Source organism: Pithys albifrons, chromosome 15, assembly GCF_047495875.1.
Source record: "Pithys albifrons albifrons isolate INPA30051 chromosome 15, PitAlb_v1, whole genome shotgun sequence".
NCBI lineage: Eukaryota > Metazoa > Chordata > Aves > Passeriformes > Thamnophilidae > Pithys > Pithys albifrons.
Genome location: NC_092472.1, coordinates 18,147,546 through 18,160,564, shown reverse-complemented (window position 1 = coordinate 18,160,564; position 13,019 = coordinate 18,147,546). Strand labels below are relative to the sequence as shown.

General features: G+C 47.4%; 1 protein-coding gene across 3 annotated transcripts in view; it reads right to left on the bottom strand.

The window, feature by feature from the left end:
* FSTL4 (follistatin like 4) overlaps window positions 1-11,835 on the bottom strand; it is a 231,406-nt gene extending 219,571 nt beyond the window's left edge. For all 3 annotated transcript variants that reach the window (XM_071570400.1, XM_071570404.1, XM_071570403.1), the window contains exons 1-2: window positions 11,729-11,835; window positions 10,542-10,697 (exon numbers count right to left, since the gene is read on the bottom strand). The gene's annotated coding sequence lies outside the window, so the exon portion shown is untranslated. The remainder of the gene's footprint in view (window positions 1-10,541; window positions 10,698-11,728) is intronic.
* Between the last annotated feature and the right edge of the window lie 1,184 nt (window positions 11,836-13,019).

Genomic DNA, 13,019 nt, shown 5'->3' with positions numbered 1-13,019 from the left:
GGGAAGGCTCTGGGAGCTGCTGCTCTGCTTGCACCAGTGTTGGGTGGGAAACTGCTTTGTGTCCTCATGGCCTGGACACTGCAATGACCACAGCAGGGAAGTTCAGGCTCAGGACACACACAGAGCCCCTGCTCAGAGCCCTGAGACTGCCATGGGAGCACCAGGGCTGCCCCAGGAACTGCCACACCAGCAGAGCGTGGCACTGCCACCCTCACTCATGTCTGTGGTCCAGAAAGCTCCTCATGAGGAGGAAGCACCCAGTGAGACCTTCAGCTGCTCACCCACATCCCTGGCAGGTGCCCAAAGTTTAGGTGCATGTCCCTGTGGGGCCCTGCCATCTCTGGGTTGGTCTGTGCTCTGAAATCCTCAGGAGGTCTCCAGCTCTCAGAGGAGGATCTCGTGGCCCCACTGAGCCCAGTCTGTGACATCTGCCTGGTCTGGGGGTGCCCCCAGGACAATGCTGTGCTCTAAGCTGAGATTAAATGCAGGCCAATAAACTGCACAAGTGGCTCAATGCACTCCTGGCACGAGGCAGCACCAAGGAGGGGCAAAGCCCCATCAACATGAACCAAGAAAATCAATATTTGTAGCCAGGCAGGGGCTGCTGCTGTTTTGCCTTCAACCCTTAATCTCACTGTCCTAAAAACATGATTTTTTCAACACTTTATAATGACCCATTTGGGTGATTATATTTCAACACTTTATAATGACCCATTTGGGTGATTATATTTCAACACTTTATAATGACCCATTTGGGGGTTTTTTTTTCTAGGTCTCAAAACAGCAGAATCCAAAACACACACAATGAATTCATCAGTTGCAGAGTTTGATCAAGGAGCAAAAAAATTTACAAATATTTTCCCATCAGGACCAAACACAGCACAAGTTTTTGTGGGTCTGATGCTGAGAAATTTTAACAGACTTTTGTAAAGAAGTTACATCAGTGAGTTAATTTCCAATACATTAATAGTACTGAGCAGTGAACATGCTGGAATATATTCATTGTGCAACAAGCCTCATGTTAACACTCCATCCATGTTTAGTCTCCTGCCAGCTTTTGCTTGTATCCTAAATAAAACCCAGGCCTGATTTTTTGCTTGAATAAGAACTTTTGGACAATAATTCTTCCCCCTACTGCTTTTGACCTCTCTCTTTTCAGAAGACAACTTTATTCTCCAGGCTCCATCCTCCTGCCCTTCTGCATGGGAAACTCTGAACCCCATAAAGATCATCCCAAGGAAAGAGCTGTATCATCCTCTCCTGCCTTTCCAATAAACTTCTATTTATACAACAATATTTAGAAAGAAATGCATCTATAGCAGTTTCTGATGGCACTCAACGAGGGTCAAGAGATTTTCACGTTGTGGAAACAAGGAGGTTCACTCTGCAAGAGGTTCTGCTGAAAGTACCTGGAGTTCAGGGGTGCCACCAACAATTATTCTGCAGAACAAGAGTGCTCAGTGAAAATCCTTCCAAGGGGAAACAGGTCAGAAAATCTGTCATTTTAACAAGGATGGTCTGAGGAGTGTGGAAAGGAGTTCTCTGAAATATGAACTAACATCTATTGAGACAAACCATGGCAGTGCTGTTACTGAAATGCTCTCAGCTTCTCAGAAATGCCCATCATTGCCATGATGCAGATTGTTTCTTCAAATGAGAAGTTCTCATTTTGATTTGAAAATGAGAACTCACTACAATGAATCTTTGACTCACAGGATAAAGAAAAAAAAGACAGAAGAACCCAGAGTATGTGGGCACAGAGGGAAGAGTGTAGTAAAGCAAAGGTTTGGTGTGAGAGGTCCCAGAGACACAGAAATAGCAATATGGAATTGCATGTGGGCTTGGAAACTCAGCAAACCCAGAAAAGAAAAGAAGAAAACCCCAACTTCTTACTGTTGAAACACACTGTTGAAAGCAGCTCCTTTGATGGGAAACAACATTTGAAACGGTGCTTTGTTTGTCCCAGCCCAAGCCATCAGTTCTGAGTGAGAATCCACATTTCCAGAGCGTTCCTGGTCGGCCAGAGGCGCTGCCTGATGGCAGGAAGTCATTTCCCTGCTCACAAGCCCCTGGTTTCTGTGTGATTTAAAATGCCACCAGAAATAAAGGAATTACCAGGGCTTGGCTTTGATGAACGAGCCCATTTAATCCCTGGGGTGAGACGCCAGGGCTGCTCTTCCACAGCAGCCTGCACAGGGTCATTAAGCAGGGCAGTAACAGCCTGGGATGGTTCCTGCAGCAGGAGGATGAGCTTGTGGAGGCAGGGCTGGGAAAGCTGCTCAAATTCAAACAGCTGAGCAGAAAAGCTGCCCAGGACACACTTTTCAAGCTGCTGAAAGGCTGCAGGTGGAACCCAGGGAGCACCAAACACTCCTCCCTGACCCAGCTCAGGATGGAAGTTAATTAAGGCTCTTGACATGTCCGGAAGGAATTTGGTTTCCCAAATATTTGGGGGATATTCTTTCCATGGCTGATAGTCCAAACTTGCATGTCCAAAGCTGGGGATTGTGGTTCATGACTGTTCTGTATCTCCAAAACCAAAACCACCTGCACCTTTGGGAGGTCAGGAAATGCTGGGGCTGTTTGTTTGCACCATCTTTTATTCTGATTGTTCTGACCTACATGGAAATATAAAGAAGGAGAGTCTTGTCCAATGGGGCTGGAAGGATGGACACCTCCCAAAACTCTGCTGTGCCCTGGGAAAGGTCCTCCCTGAGTGCTGCTGTGCCCAGAACCTGAGCTGGAGGAGGCAGAGTGGGAGACACTTCTCTTGCAAATACACAGACACTGGTGCTGAGCTGCTCTGGAGCACCTGGAGACTGACATAAATTATTTAACCAGGGACAAAGGAGAGAAAAAAAAAGATTCCAAGACTATCTGGTCTTTTGCCCATTTCTGGAGGTTTCTGGTTAAATTCCCTGCATAAACTATGGTAAACAACTCTACCCTAAATAATCTGATATACCCTAAAATCTCTGATTTGCTTTCAGCATCTCCTCAGACTTGGTCCTGTAAGGCTGACATTAATTACTCCTTTGTCATTAACAAGTCTCTCTGTACAGACACTGAAATCCAAGAGCCTCATCACACAAACATAAAATGCCCTGTCATAACACATCTGCCCAGGGAAGGAGAGGAGCAAGCAGAGGAGGTTCTGGAGAGCCTAGAACTGATTGTAAACAAGCAGGTCTAATATTATGAGAGAAAAATGCCCAGGGAAGGGGTAGGGGAACCACAGCAACAGGTGTTACCAAATTGCTGCTCTCCTGGGTGTCCTGTGACTCCCTCTGCTCTCTCACTGGGTAGTTGAAACCTTTTAAACAAAGCCTAATAAACAACCAATAGCAAATGTTGTGCTTCTGCTTTGTGCTCTGAGCTCCCACCAACAAAGCTCCCAAGGCAACTGGCCTGTGAAAAACTCTCCATCCAGCCCCACTAGAGACAGTGGCATCTCATGATGGTCTCCAACCACCCCCTCCAATTTGTCTCCTGAAACATGAGACCCACTGAATACTTTTTAAGAGAAAACCTCTTGTGATAGGTCTTTCCCTTCTGGAACAATGGCTATGCAATAAACCCTTTTATCAGTTTTTGCTTACATACTGTATTTCTGCAAACAAAACAGTAAATGGCTGTAAACCCAATAAAATCTACTGGGCCAGTGGTTTATTGCAAACAAGCCAATACCATCCACTGCAGCATATTTTTCAGCTCAGTGCACCAGGATTCTTATTGTCCAGGTGAATGTTCCTGGCTGTAAATTGCAGCTCTAAAGCTCTTTTTCCAGAGCTCTCTAAAACTTCCTTAGGTTGATGTGCCTTAAAACACTCCCAGTCCTTGGATGAATTTATGGGCAGGATAAAGCTTGGTAAAGTTTTATGCCAAGGGGTTTTGAGCTTTGTCAACCACGCTGGCAGCACTTTGGGGTGCTGCACAGGGGGCACAGCTGGCACAGCTGGGCTGAAGGAATCCCTCAGCACCCCTGGTGGGCACAGCCCGTGGCTGCCCACGGTGAGCTGGGTGGGCACCAATGGCAGGGGATGGAATCAGGGAATCCTGGAATGGTTTGGGTTGGAAGGGACCTTCAGTCTCCTCTAATTCCACCCCTGCCATGGGCAGGGACACCTCCCACCAGCCCAGGGTGCTCCAAGCCCTGTCCCACCCGGCCTTGGACACTCCCAGGGCTGGGGCAGCCACAGCTTCTCTGGGCACCTGTGCCAGGGCCTGCCCATCCCCACAGGGAAGAATTTTTTTCAGACATCTAATCCAAATGTCCCTTCTCTCTCTCAGCTTGTTTTGATCCAGCCAATGGACTGTTTTCTAACCCTGAGTGATGGCTCCCAAAGCCAGAACTCTGCCCATCTTCCCAGCAATGCTCATGCTTACTGCAGCCTTGAGTAAGACTAAAACTGAATAAAAAAACCTCCATAAGACTCTTCAGTGTGGCTCCTCTAACTCCTCCTACTCATTTTCTCCAGTCCTCACTGACTGTCCCAAACACAAGCCCCTCTGGCAGCAGGACCCCTTGGAGCTGCTGTCCTGCACATCCCGCTGCAGTGGTGCCAGCCTGGAGCTCTCTCATCCTGCAGGGCACACCCTCCTCACCAGCCTGTGTGCCAACCCCAACTGCTGCCCACACAGGGACAGTCACCCAGGGGGGTGGCTGAGGGCCTGAGACCCTGCTGGGGTGAGAGCCCAAAGTGCACACCAAAGGATGAGCACACAACAGAAATAAAGATTTCTTGAGTTGTCTCTTCTTTTGTGAGCTCAGTGTTTGCATCTGTGAAAGGGGGAAAATAATAATATGCCCACACTGAAAAAAAAGGGCATCCACTAATTACAGAGGTTCCATTTCCTGAGTGCTGCACAAGGCAAGTAGGTAATTTTTGACCAATTTGCCCAGGATTAATGCAGATGTTACTTGTGCTGGGGCAATCTCCAGTTCTTTGCAGCTGTAGATTACTGGGATACATTTCCTTGGTGACTGTCAGAATAATTTCATGCCCAGGAGAGTCAGCTCCCTTAATACACCTTCAATCTTGTCAGCAGCACTTTGAGCCTCCAAGACATGCCTCTGGCAAGCACAGGAGGGCAAGGAGAAGTTTGAAACAATCCTTTCCTAAACTCTGTGTGTCACTTTGTCATGTTGTGATAGAGAGCAGCTCCTTTTCCTGGGCTGTTTGCTACAACAGCTGATCACCCATAAATAAGGAATTCTATGTATTTTTTCTGAGAACTGTCACTCACAATCACCAGTGACTAAAACCAATACTGAGCATAGAAGGCAAAATTACTTCAAGGCTGGAGATGACCCTGAGTCCAGATCCTGGCATGATATCAGTCAATATTACAGCTTATGCAGGAGGCATATTTTCCATATTTTCCCCTTTGCCACAGGTCACTTCCCCCAAAACCTGCTGCTTTTCTTAGCACGTGGCCACCCCAACCTGTGAGACCCTTGGTCTTCAGTCCCAGCTCCCACAGAAGGTGATAAATTTACAGATGGACTCTAAAACATGGGGTAGAAAATGGGTCTCACATTTACAACAAGAAAATTCTGTTAAAAGAAAATACTTTTGGTATTAACTTTAGGCAATAATTTTAATGATTTTTCCTGATTCTCACCTTTCATTTCAGCTTCATGTTCAAAATGGCTTAAGATCAAATACACTTGATCCTATTAGAGAGAAATCCATCCTGGGCTTGCAGTCATCCCAGCAGAGAGTGATTAGGAGGACATAAATATGATAATGAAGCTGTTACATCACATTTTCCTAGTTTGATACTGTAAGAGCTTCCTTGATTCATCTATTTATAGGCTCTGATGCACAGGCTGATGTCAGAAGAGGCCCTTTTTTCCTTCCCTTGGCCGAGATAGCAGGAATAGCTCCTCTCTCTCCTTGTTCCTGCTGTGGCAACCCCCCTAATGCCACTCCAGACAGTGTGTCCTGAAAGCCACCAAGCTGTGGGAGGAAAACCCAGTTTGGAGCTAAAGATCCTCCCCAGCCTCTCCCACTGCCTTTTTCTGGGTGGTCTCTCTGACTCCCCTTTGCCCAAACCTGCTGGTTCAGTTTGGACACCCCAACAGGGCAATGAGGACTCTGCAGTGACATCAGACTGAGCTTTGGCCAAGTGGCCAGCAGAGAATGAACTCAAACATTGGGGTACCTGTGACATTTGCTGTCACTGCCAAACCCTGCTTGGCTCCTGCCTGTGGCACTGATGGATGGGCAGCCCTGCAGGGGGAAGGTCCTCCCTGCCTGGCTCTTCCCAAACCTTCAGGTAAAGTGCACACAGTTCTGCAGAGGAGGAGAGAAATCCTCAAGGGCAGAAATGTCACTGAAGTGAACTTAAATCCCATGAGTGATAACTGCACTGGGAGCAGAGCAGACATCAGTCATCAGTGGGCTTGCTTAATATCCCCTGGTTTGGACAATTTCTGCTGTCAGTAATTCTGCTCATCTGCTGGGCAGCCAAGAGGACGAGCAGAATTGCTCTGAGCAGGGAAAGCCACGGGCCATTGCAAACAGGCTCCACCAAGAGCCCTTGCCAAGCACCTCAGACTGATGATTCATCATTTTCCCCTCCACTTTTTATAGATACCTGGTTAAAGGTGCCAAGTTAACAGTGCTGGCAACTGAATTCCTCCATCCCTCTCAGAGGGCAGACCTGCACAGGAGCCTTCAGCCTCACCCTCCTCTCACTTCTGAGGGAGGTGCTCCATCCTCACCCTCCTTGGATGAGGGGCCTTCTCTCCCCCGTGGCCATTGCTGCTGGAAAAGCACTGTCTGGGTGCAGCAAAGAGTGCTCAACTTCCATGACACCCCTCCATGAAACGGGTGGCAAAGTGTGCAGGGAAGGAGGGGGTGCCACAAATCCCTTTGTCCAGCACAGCAAACAGGCTGAGGGCAAAGAACCAACTTGCTCAAGGTTCAGAGTTGCAAAGCCAGAAATAAACCCCAACTCTCCTGAGCTCAAACCTCTGTTGTCAGGGCTGTTTAGGTGAGTGCTTGATCAAAGACTGGAAGCTTTCCCCCTTTTATCTGCATTTCAGCATTTCCCCCCTCAGTCTCCTGAGTTGTTGCCCCTAAAACCATCTTGGCTCGTTGCTCTTTGCACAGCCAGTTCCTCTCAGAGTCCTCCCAGTGTTACCTGCTCAAATCTACATTAAATAGTGAATTCTTGTCTTTAAATAGGAAACTGTTCATGTGAATATATCTGGCATCCTGCAGGGACTTCAGTGCCACAGTGACCCCTCAGCTTTTCTTTCCCAAATCCCTGGGGTTCCTCCCACTTCACCTCTTACATAGGAGGAGAAATTTCAATAAAATCTCAGAATATCTGCTTGATTTTCCTTTCAAATTTGCTCTGATATCTCTGCTATGACTATTGGAAAGTCTAGTCTTGATTTTAAGTTCACAAGTGCCAAACTTTAGACCTGCCTAAAAAGCTCCACCAAAAGAGACCCAGCAACAAAACAAACTTATATTTTTCTCTACCTTTCCTTCCACCAAAAATGAAACAAAATAAACCCAGCCCAGACCCATCCTACTCAAACACTAACCAAGCCAAGCAGTTGCTCAACAGATTTCTGGGTGAAACAGCTCTGAAACTTAGACTGGTTTCTCTAAGTCTTGGAAACAACTGCAGCAACCAGTTCTGATGAAAATCAAGAACACAAACCTGGCATCTCATCTCATCTCATCATGTGTCTTAGCCCAGAACACAACTGTGGCCCAAAAGGCACTGCCTGTGCCCTCTCAGGAACATCCCTCTGAGTCCCAGAGTCTGCCTTGGGAAGCTCCTCAGCCTCTGTGACACCCTGAGGAACACCCGTCACAAAAGGAGGAAAAAATCCAACACACTCCTGAATTGATATTGATTTTGTGTCCTTTGCTTTACATTTCCCCTTACACAGAGTGTGGGTCATGGTTGGAGAGGATCCTCAGACAGCAAAATGAGGATGAACTGTCGGGCAGCAGCAGAGCAAACAAAAGCTTCCCCAACAAGCAATAATGATTTAAAAGTCTGCAGCATCTCTGGGTGCTCCAGAGTGTGGTGGAAACATAACTCTGCTTCTCTCTCTCTCAGCAGCTCATAAATCTATCAGGGGCTACACTTAACTTGAAGATCAAACAATCAGCAGGTACTGGTAAACACTGAAGCTTCTTCAAAGTTCATGATAAAAAAAAAGCCAAGAGTGGATTTTTCTTTTTTTTTTTCCAAGCATGATCTGATGTTTCAAGTGTAGTGACACATCTTCAGGTTGGGCACTCCCATAACCTTCTTAGCTCTATTTTTCCTGTACACTGTCATTAGCTGACAATGACTCTCAGAGTGCATCATCTTCCTTCACACACCCCACATAAACCACATCAAAGGCAGGTGCAACCCAGGGGAGCATCAAACCCGGGGCACCAGGAGTTCATTCAGCAGGGCCCTGTGGAGCCAGAGGAGCTGATGTGTCTGGTGGAGCCACTCCACAATCTCCCAACAAAGAACTCATTTCACAACTGACTACTCTTGGGTCTTTTGATTTTACAGATGCAATTCTCATTATGTTTGTGTTCTTTGTTCTGCTCATCATGCATCTCTCTTCCATTTTTCACTTTTTCCTGCCCTTCTGTGTTCTCTTGGCTCTGTTTCTGCATCCCCTTTTCAAGCAGAGTGGGACTGTTTGTCTCACTGCAGCTCAGGTGGGATCTCTCTGCTGTGGTTATGAGGAAGCCAAAATGATCTGATTTATTCCAAAATCCCCCAAACAGATTTCACTGCTTTAACTTTCTAGTTCTTTTCTTTACACCTGAATTCCTTATTTTCTCCCTCACCATGTTCCTAAGCTAATAGGAGAATAACAGGAAGGCTCTTTTAGCATGTGAGTTCCACCCTGAGGGTTTCCTGAGGAACAACTTGCAGCAAGGCCAGGTCTCTCTGAAACCAGATGGGCACTCACCTGTCAAAGCCCCCTTGACCAGTTGAGCTCAGCTGCTGCTTTCTGAGCACCAGCCTATGCCATGAGAAATCTGACTCTCCTTTCATGGGGAACTCACAGCAGAGCAGGAGTGAATGTCTGGCTAAACGAGGCACAGCATTTAGAAGTGCTTCACCTGCCCAACTTTGATCAAATGATTGATATTCAAATTCTCAGCACTGCTGTTTGAGAGACCACCCTGTGTATACAGAGGATAAAAGCACCTGAGGGCTCTCAGTCAGTTCTTTTGAGTTGTAAGTCCCTTGATTTTCCAAATCTGGATTTAGAAGTCAAATTCAGATTTCAATGCAGCTGAAAGCCCTGCCTAGTGCAGGGATGTCTCAGTCCTGTGTTGGAGCAGGAGGAAAGAGCTGCCCATGATGTTTGCAACCTTCTCCTTTGCCCTCATTAACGTTTTGTTAATATTTCATATTACATGAAAGCAGACTTTCTTTTTCCCTGGCATTAAATGCTGGCCAATAATAATCTTTGATTTGTGTGCCTGAGGAAGGGACAGAAGGAGAGGGTAAGAGTGAGACTGGAGAAGGATTTACATGAACTTCAGTAGAGCTTTCAAACAGCAAAGCTGGAGAAATAATCAATTGGACAAGGCACTGATTAACAAATGAGGGCTGGGCTGGCTGGCACCTGGTCACAGCTCAGCTGGGGCTCTGGGAGGAGGAGCTCTGAGTTGATGTGAATTTTTGCATGATCTAAAAATGCACTGGGCAGTGAGGCAGGAAAATGTGCCAGAGCCACGAGAAGGGGCTGGAGGGACCATCCTGCTGAGCAGCAGGGAGAGGAGGCCAGAGGAGCAGGGCTGGGGACACAGCTGGGCTGGCTGTGGTGTCTGCAGGGGGCAGGTGGTGCCCACAGCTCTAGAAAGAGGGGTTTGCACTGTGGGGCTGCAGAGGGATGGGACAGAAGGAGAAGCCTCAGAGGTGGAGAGCTGGAGGAGGTGAGGGATGCTCCACAGGGCAGTGGTCACTCACATTCCATCCGCTGCTGGCCTGCCCATGGCATTTTGCAGACTGGGTCTGGGAGGTCCACTAGGTCACACTGATGCCCTGATGCCCTTTCTGCTCTGGAATACCCATGATCAGTGCCCAGGAGCCAAATTCCAGATGCCCAATGAAGACAACAAGCACAGTGATATTAAACCCTGTCTGAGGTGGTGGCTCTACCCGACTGACAACAGACTGGCAACACCTGACAGAGGATTCCAGCTAAACTGTCTTGCAAAATGCAAATATGCCCGTGCAGAGATGGAAAATTACCATAAAATCTTTAGGACTGCAGGAAACTTCAAAGCTCATTTGAATGATTGGCTCAACTTGCCCATCCCCGTTAACAATGTCACGCTGCTTCGTTAGTTATGCCTCTAATTAGAGCAGCATGGATGGGGCACAGGAGAGGGAACAGCTCAGGTAACACCACCATGCAGGTTAGAAAACTGGGGGCTGCTTAATCCAGGACTATTTTAATTTAGACTCTCCCTTACCAGGCACATCCTCCCTGTCACGGTGTAAGACTTCCCTTCTCCCCAGCAGGGGATTTTTTGGGTACTTACCAGCCAGAGCCAGGGTGGGTATGATCATTTCTGCTGTGTGCCTACAGCTGCAGCTGCACTGCTCTCACTTCCAGGTACTGAAGTTCAAGTGTAAAACACTCTCTCCTCCATGTAGACATTAACAGAGGCTACACAGGCATGAGCAGAACTCGAGTCCTGCAATGGGTGGAAATGGGTTACAGCGTTTTAGCTGCCTCCTTCACACGTCTCTTTAATGTGGAGAACCACTTCACTTTCAAGGTAAGATCCATGAGTCATTCCAGGATAATTTAAAGCTGGGAAAAATCCAGCTTTGCAGATGAAGAAAATACTCTCTCTTTTTTTTTTTTTTTTTCAGGAAAGGGACTCCTTGGAGAGAAATTCAGGCCCAGTTCTTTGTCTGCTGCGTGTCAGCCACTAGACTGGAGTGTCACTGTAACACTTCCCAACTGCTGGTAAAAGCTCAGACAGCTCAGGGCACTGGAAATTCAGGATTACCTCCTGAGGATTTGGAAATTGCTGTTTGCTTGGCTGGAACTGCTCTGGTTCATCCAAGCTGAGATCAAGCCCCAGCTCTCCAGGTTCATGGGGTGGTCCCTCAAGCACAGGATCTTCCCTGGCCAAGAAGGGCTTTATTAATGACCCCACAGCAAAGCCATTCAGAAAAGATTCTCCCTGCTCTTTAAAGCCCAGACTCTTTCAGGGTAAAGCTGTTGAAACAACTTTCTGAATCATTAGTTTAACCAACTATCAATTGCCAGCACCACTTTTCCCATTTTTCCTCCTGGAAAGGCATTTGCTGTCCATACACAGCAATTCCAGTTGTTTCCCTGCCAGGGGCAGTGCCAGCCCTGGGCAATGCCAGGTCTGGGTCAATCCCAGTAAAGGCAGTATTGGTGGGGTTATTTTCCATACCAAGGCCAGTGATTTTATGTCCTTTTGCATCCTCTTTGTGCTGTCCCAGAGCGTGGGAGCTCCAAGCACCTCTGACAGAAAGAAACACCTTTTCCCAGAAGTGCTCCCTCTTCTAGAGGGCTCAGAGCTGACCATTCATAGTAGCAAAGGCTCCATATTTGCATTTGCAATTCCACATTTAGCTCAGGAATTTCAGCTCCTCACATAATCCCTTCTGCTCATTATGCCTTCTCTGTGAAAGGAAAAAAATTAGCCCCAAATTGCTGCTCTGTAATGATCTGGGGGCTGCTCACCTGCCAAGCTGGGGAGCACTCCTGGAGCTTCACATTCCAACCAGCAAGGGTTAAATATTCCACAAGTTGTCTGCTTGCAGTTCATGTCAAAGCAGGAGGGCCTGGGCTAACCCTTGGAGAGAAGAAAAGGGAGAATAAATAGATGATCAGCTGCTGCAGAAAATGCCCTGCCAGCGCCCGTGGATTTATGAATTCATACACAGGCACATCTCCACACAGAGCTGAATTGTCTAGTCATTTTAAAGATAAATATTGCAGATGGGTGAATAATTCACTTGTACAAATGTTCACTGGAAACAAATTAACTGCCTTGTGTGTACAGGTAATGTGAGATCCTAATAGTTATTTCACTGAATGTTTGAGAAGGCAGTTGCTTGAATTCATCCAGCCTGTCTCAGTAAGCACCTGAGCTCCCAAAATCTTCAAAAACCAGCTGGAGAGTCTTGTCCAAAGGTAACTTGGAGGTTCCAAAGGGGCTGTTAATTAGATTATCAGTGTGCACACAGAGCCCTGCAGCTGGGACAGCTGGTGAGGATCTTTCCAGGAGCAAACACAGCCCTGTATTTCACTCAGAGGTGTCAGCACCAACTCCCCTTCAAGGTGAGATTGGAAGAGAGGGGGGTTTAACACCCAGCCAGGAGGGGTGTTTGCAGCTTGCCCAGGAACTGCCCACACTGTGACCCCAGCACCAGGAGGAAGATGCTGAGCTGACTCCAGAGGTGTTTCTCACCCACCAGATTAAGTCCATAAAAAGGGGATTATGGGCAGTCCATTTGCAGCACAACACAGACATAAAACTCTAATAAGTCGCTGAGATAATGAGGCAGCAGGACATAAAAACTCCTGCACACAAAGACAGTCTGTGCTCTCCCAGCCAACAATTCCCTTGGACACACCACCCTCCCTGGGAGCCTCTCCATAACCGCCCATGCTGCTTCCTCTGGCTCCCTGAGGAGCATTCCCAGAGGCTGCAAGTTAAAAATGTGATTATCTGCTGGATGTCTGGGTGTTCTGCCTCTAAAATCCTGTTTCCTTCCCCTGCCTGGGGCAGGGGGACCAGGCACAGCTCCCCAAACACAACCTCAGCACAGCTTTGAGCCTGTTGGCTTTGCTGATGACCTGAGGGGACCCAGACCCACATAAAGCTACAAATAATTATTTGGTGCTCTTAATTCAGCTTGAAAAAGCAGCAAAACACATCAGGGAATGGGAGCCTTACCCAACAAATGCTCATTCCTAGAGTTTGAACCTACCATAAATAATCCTTTAGGAAAATGTTGCTTGATCAATC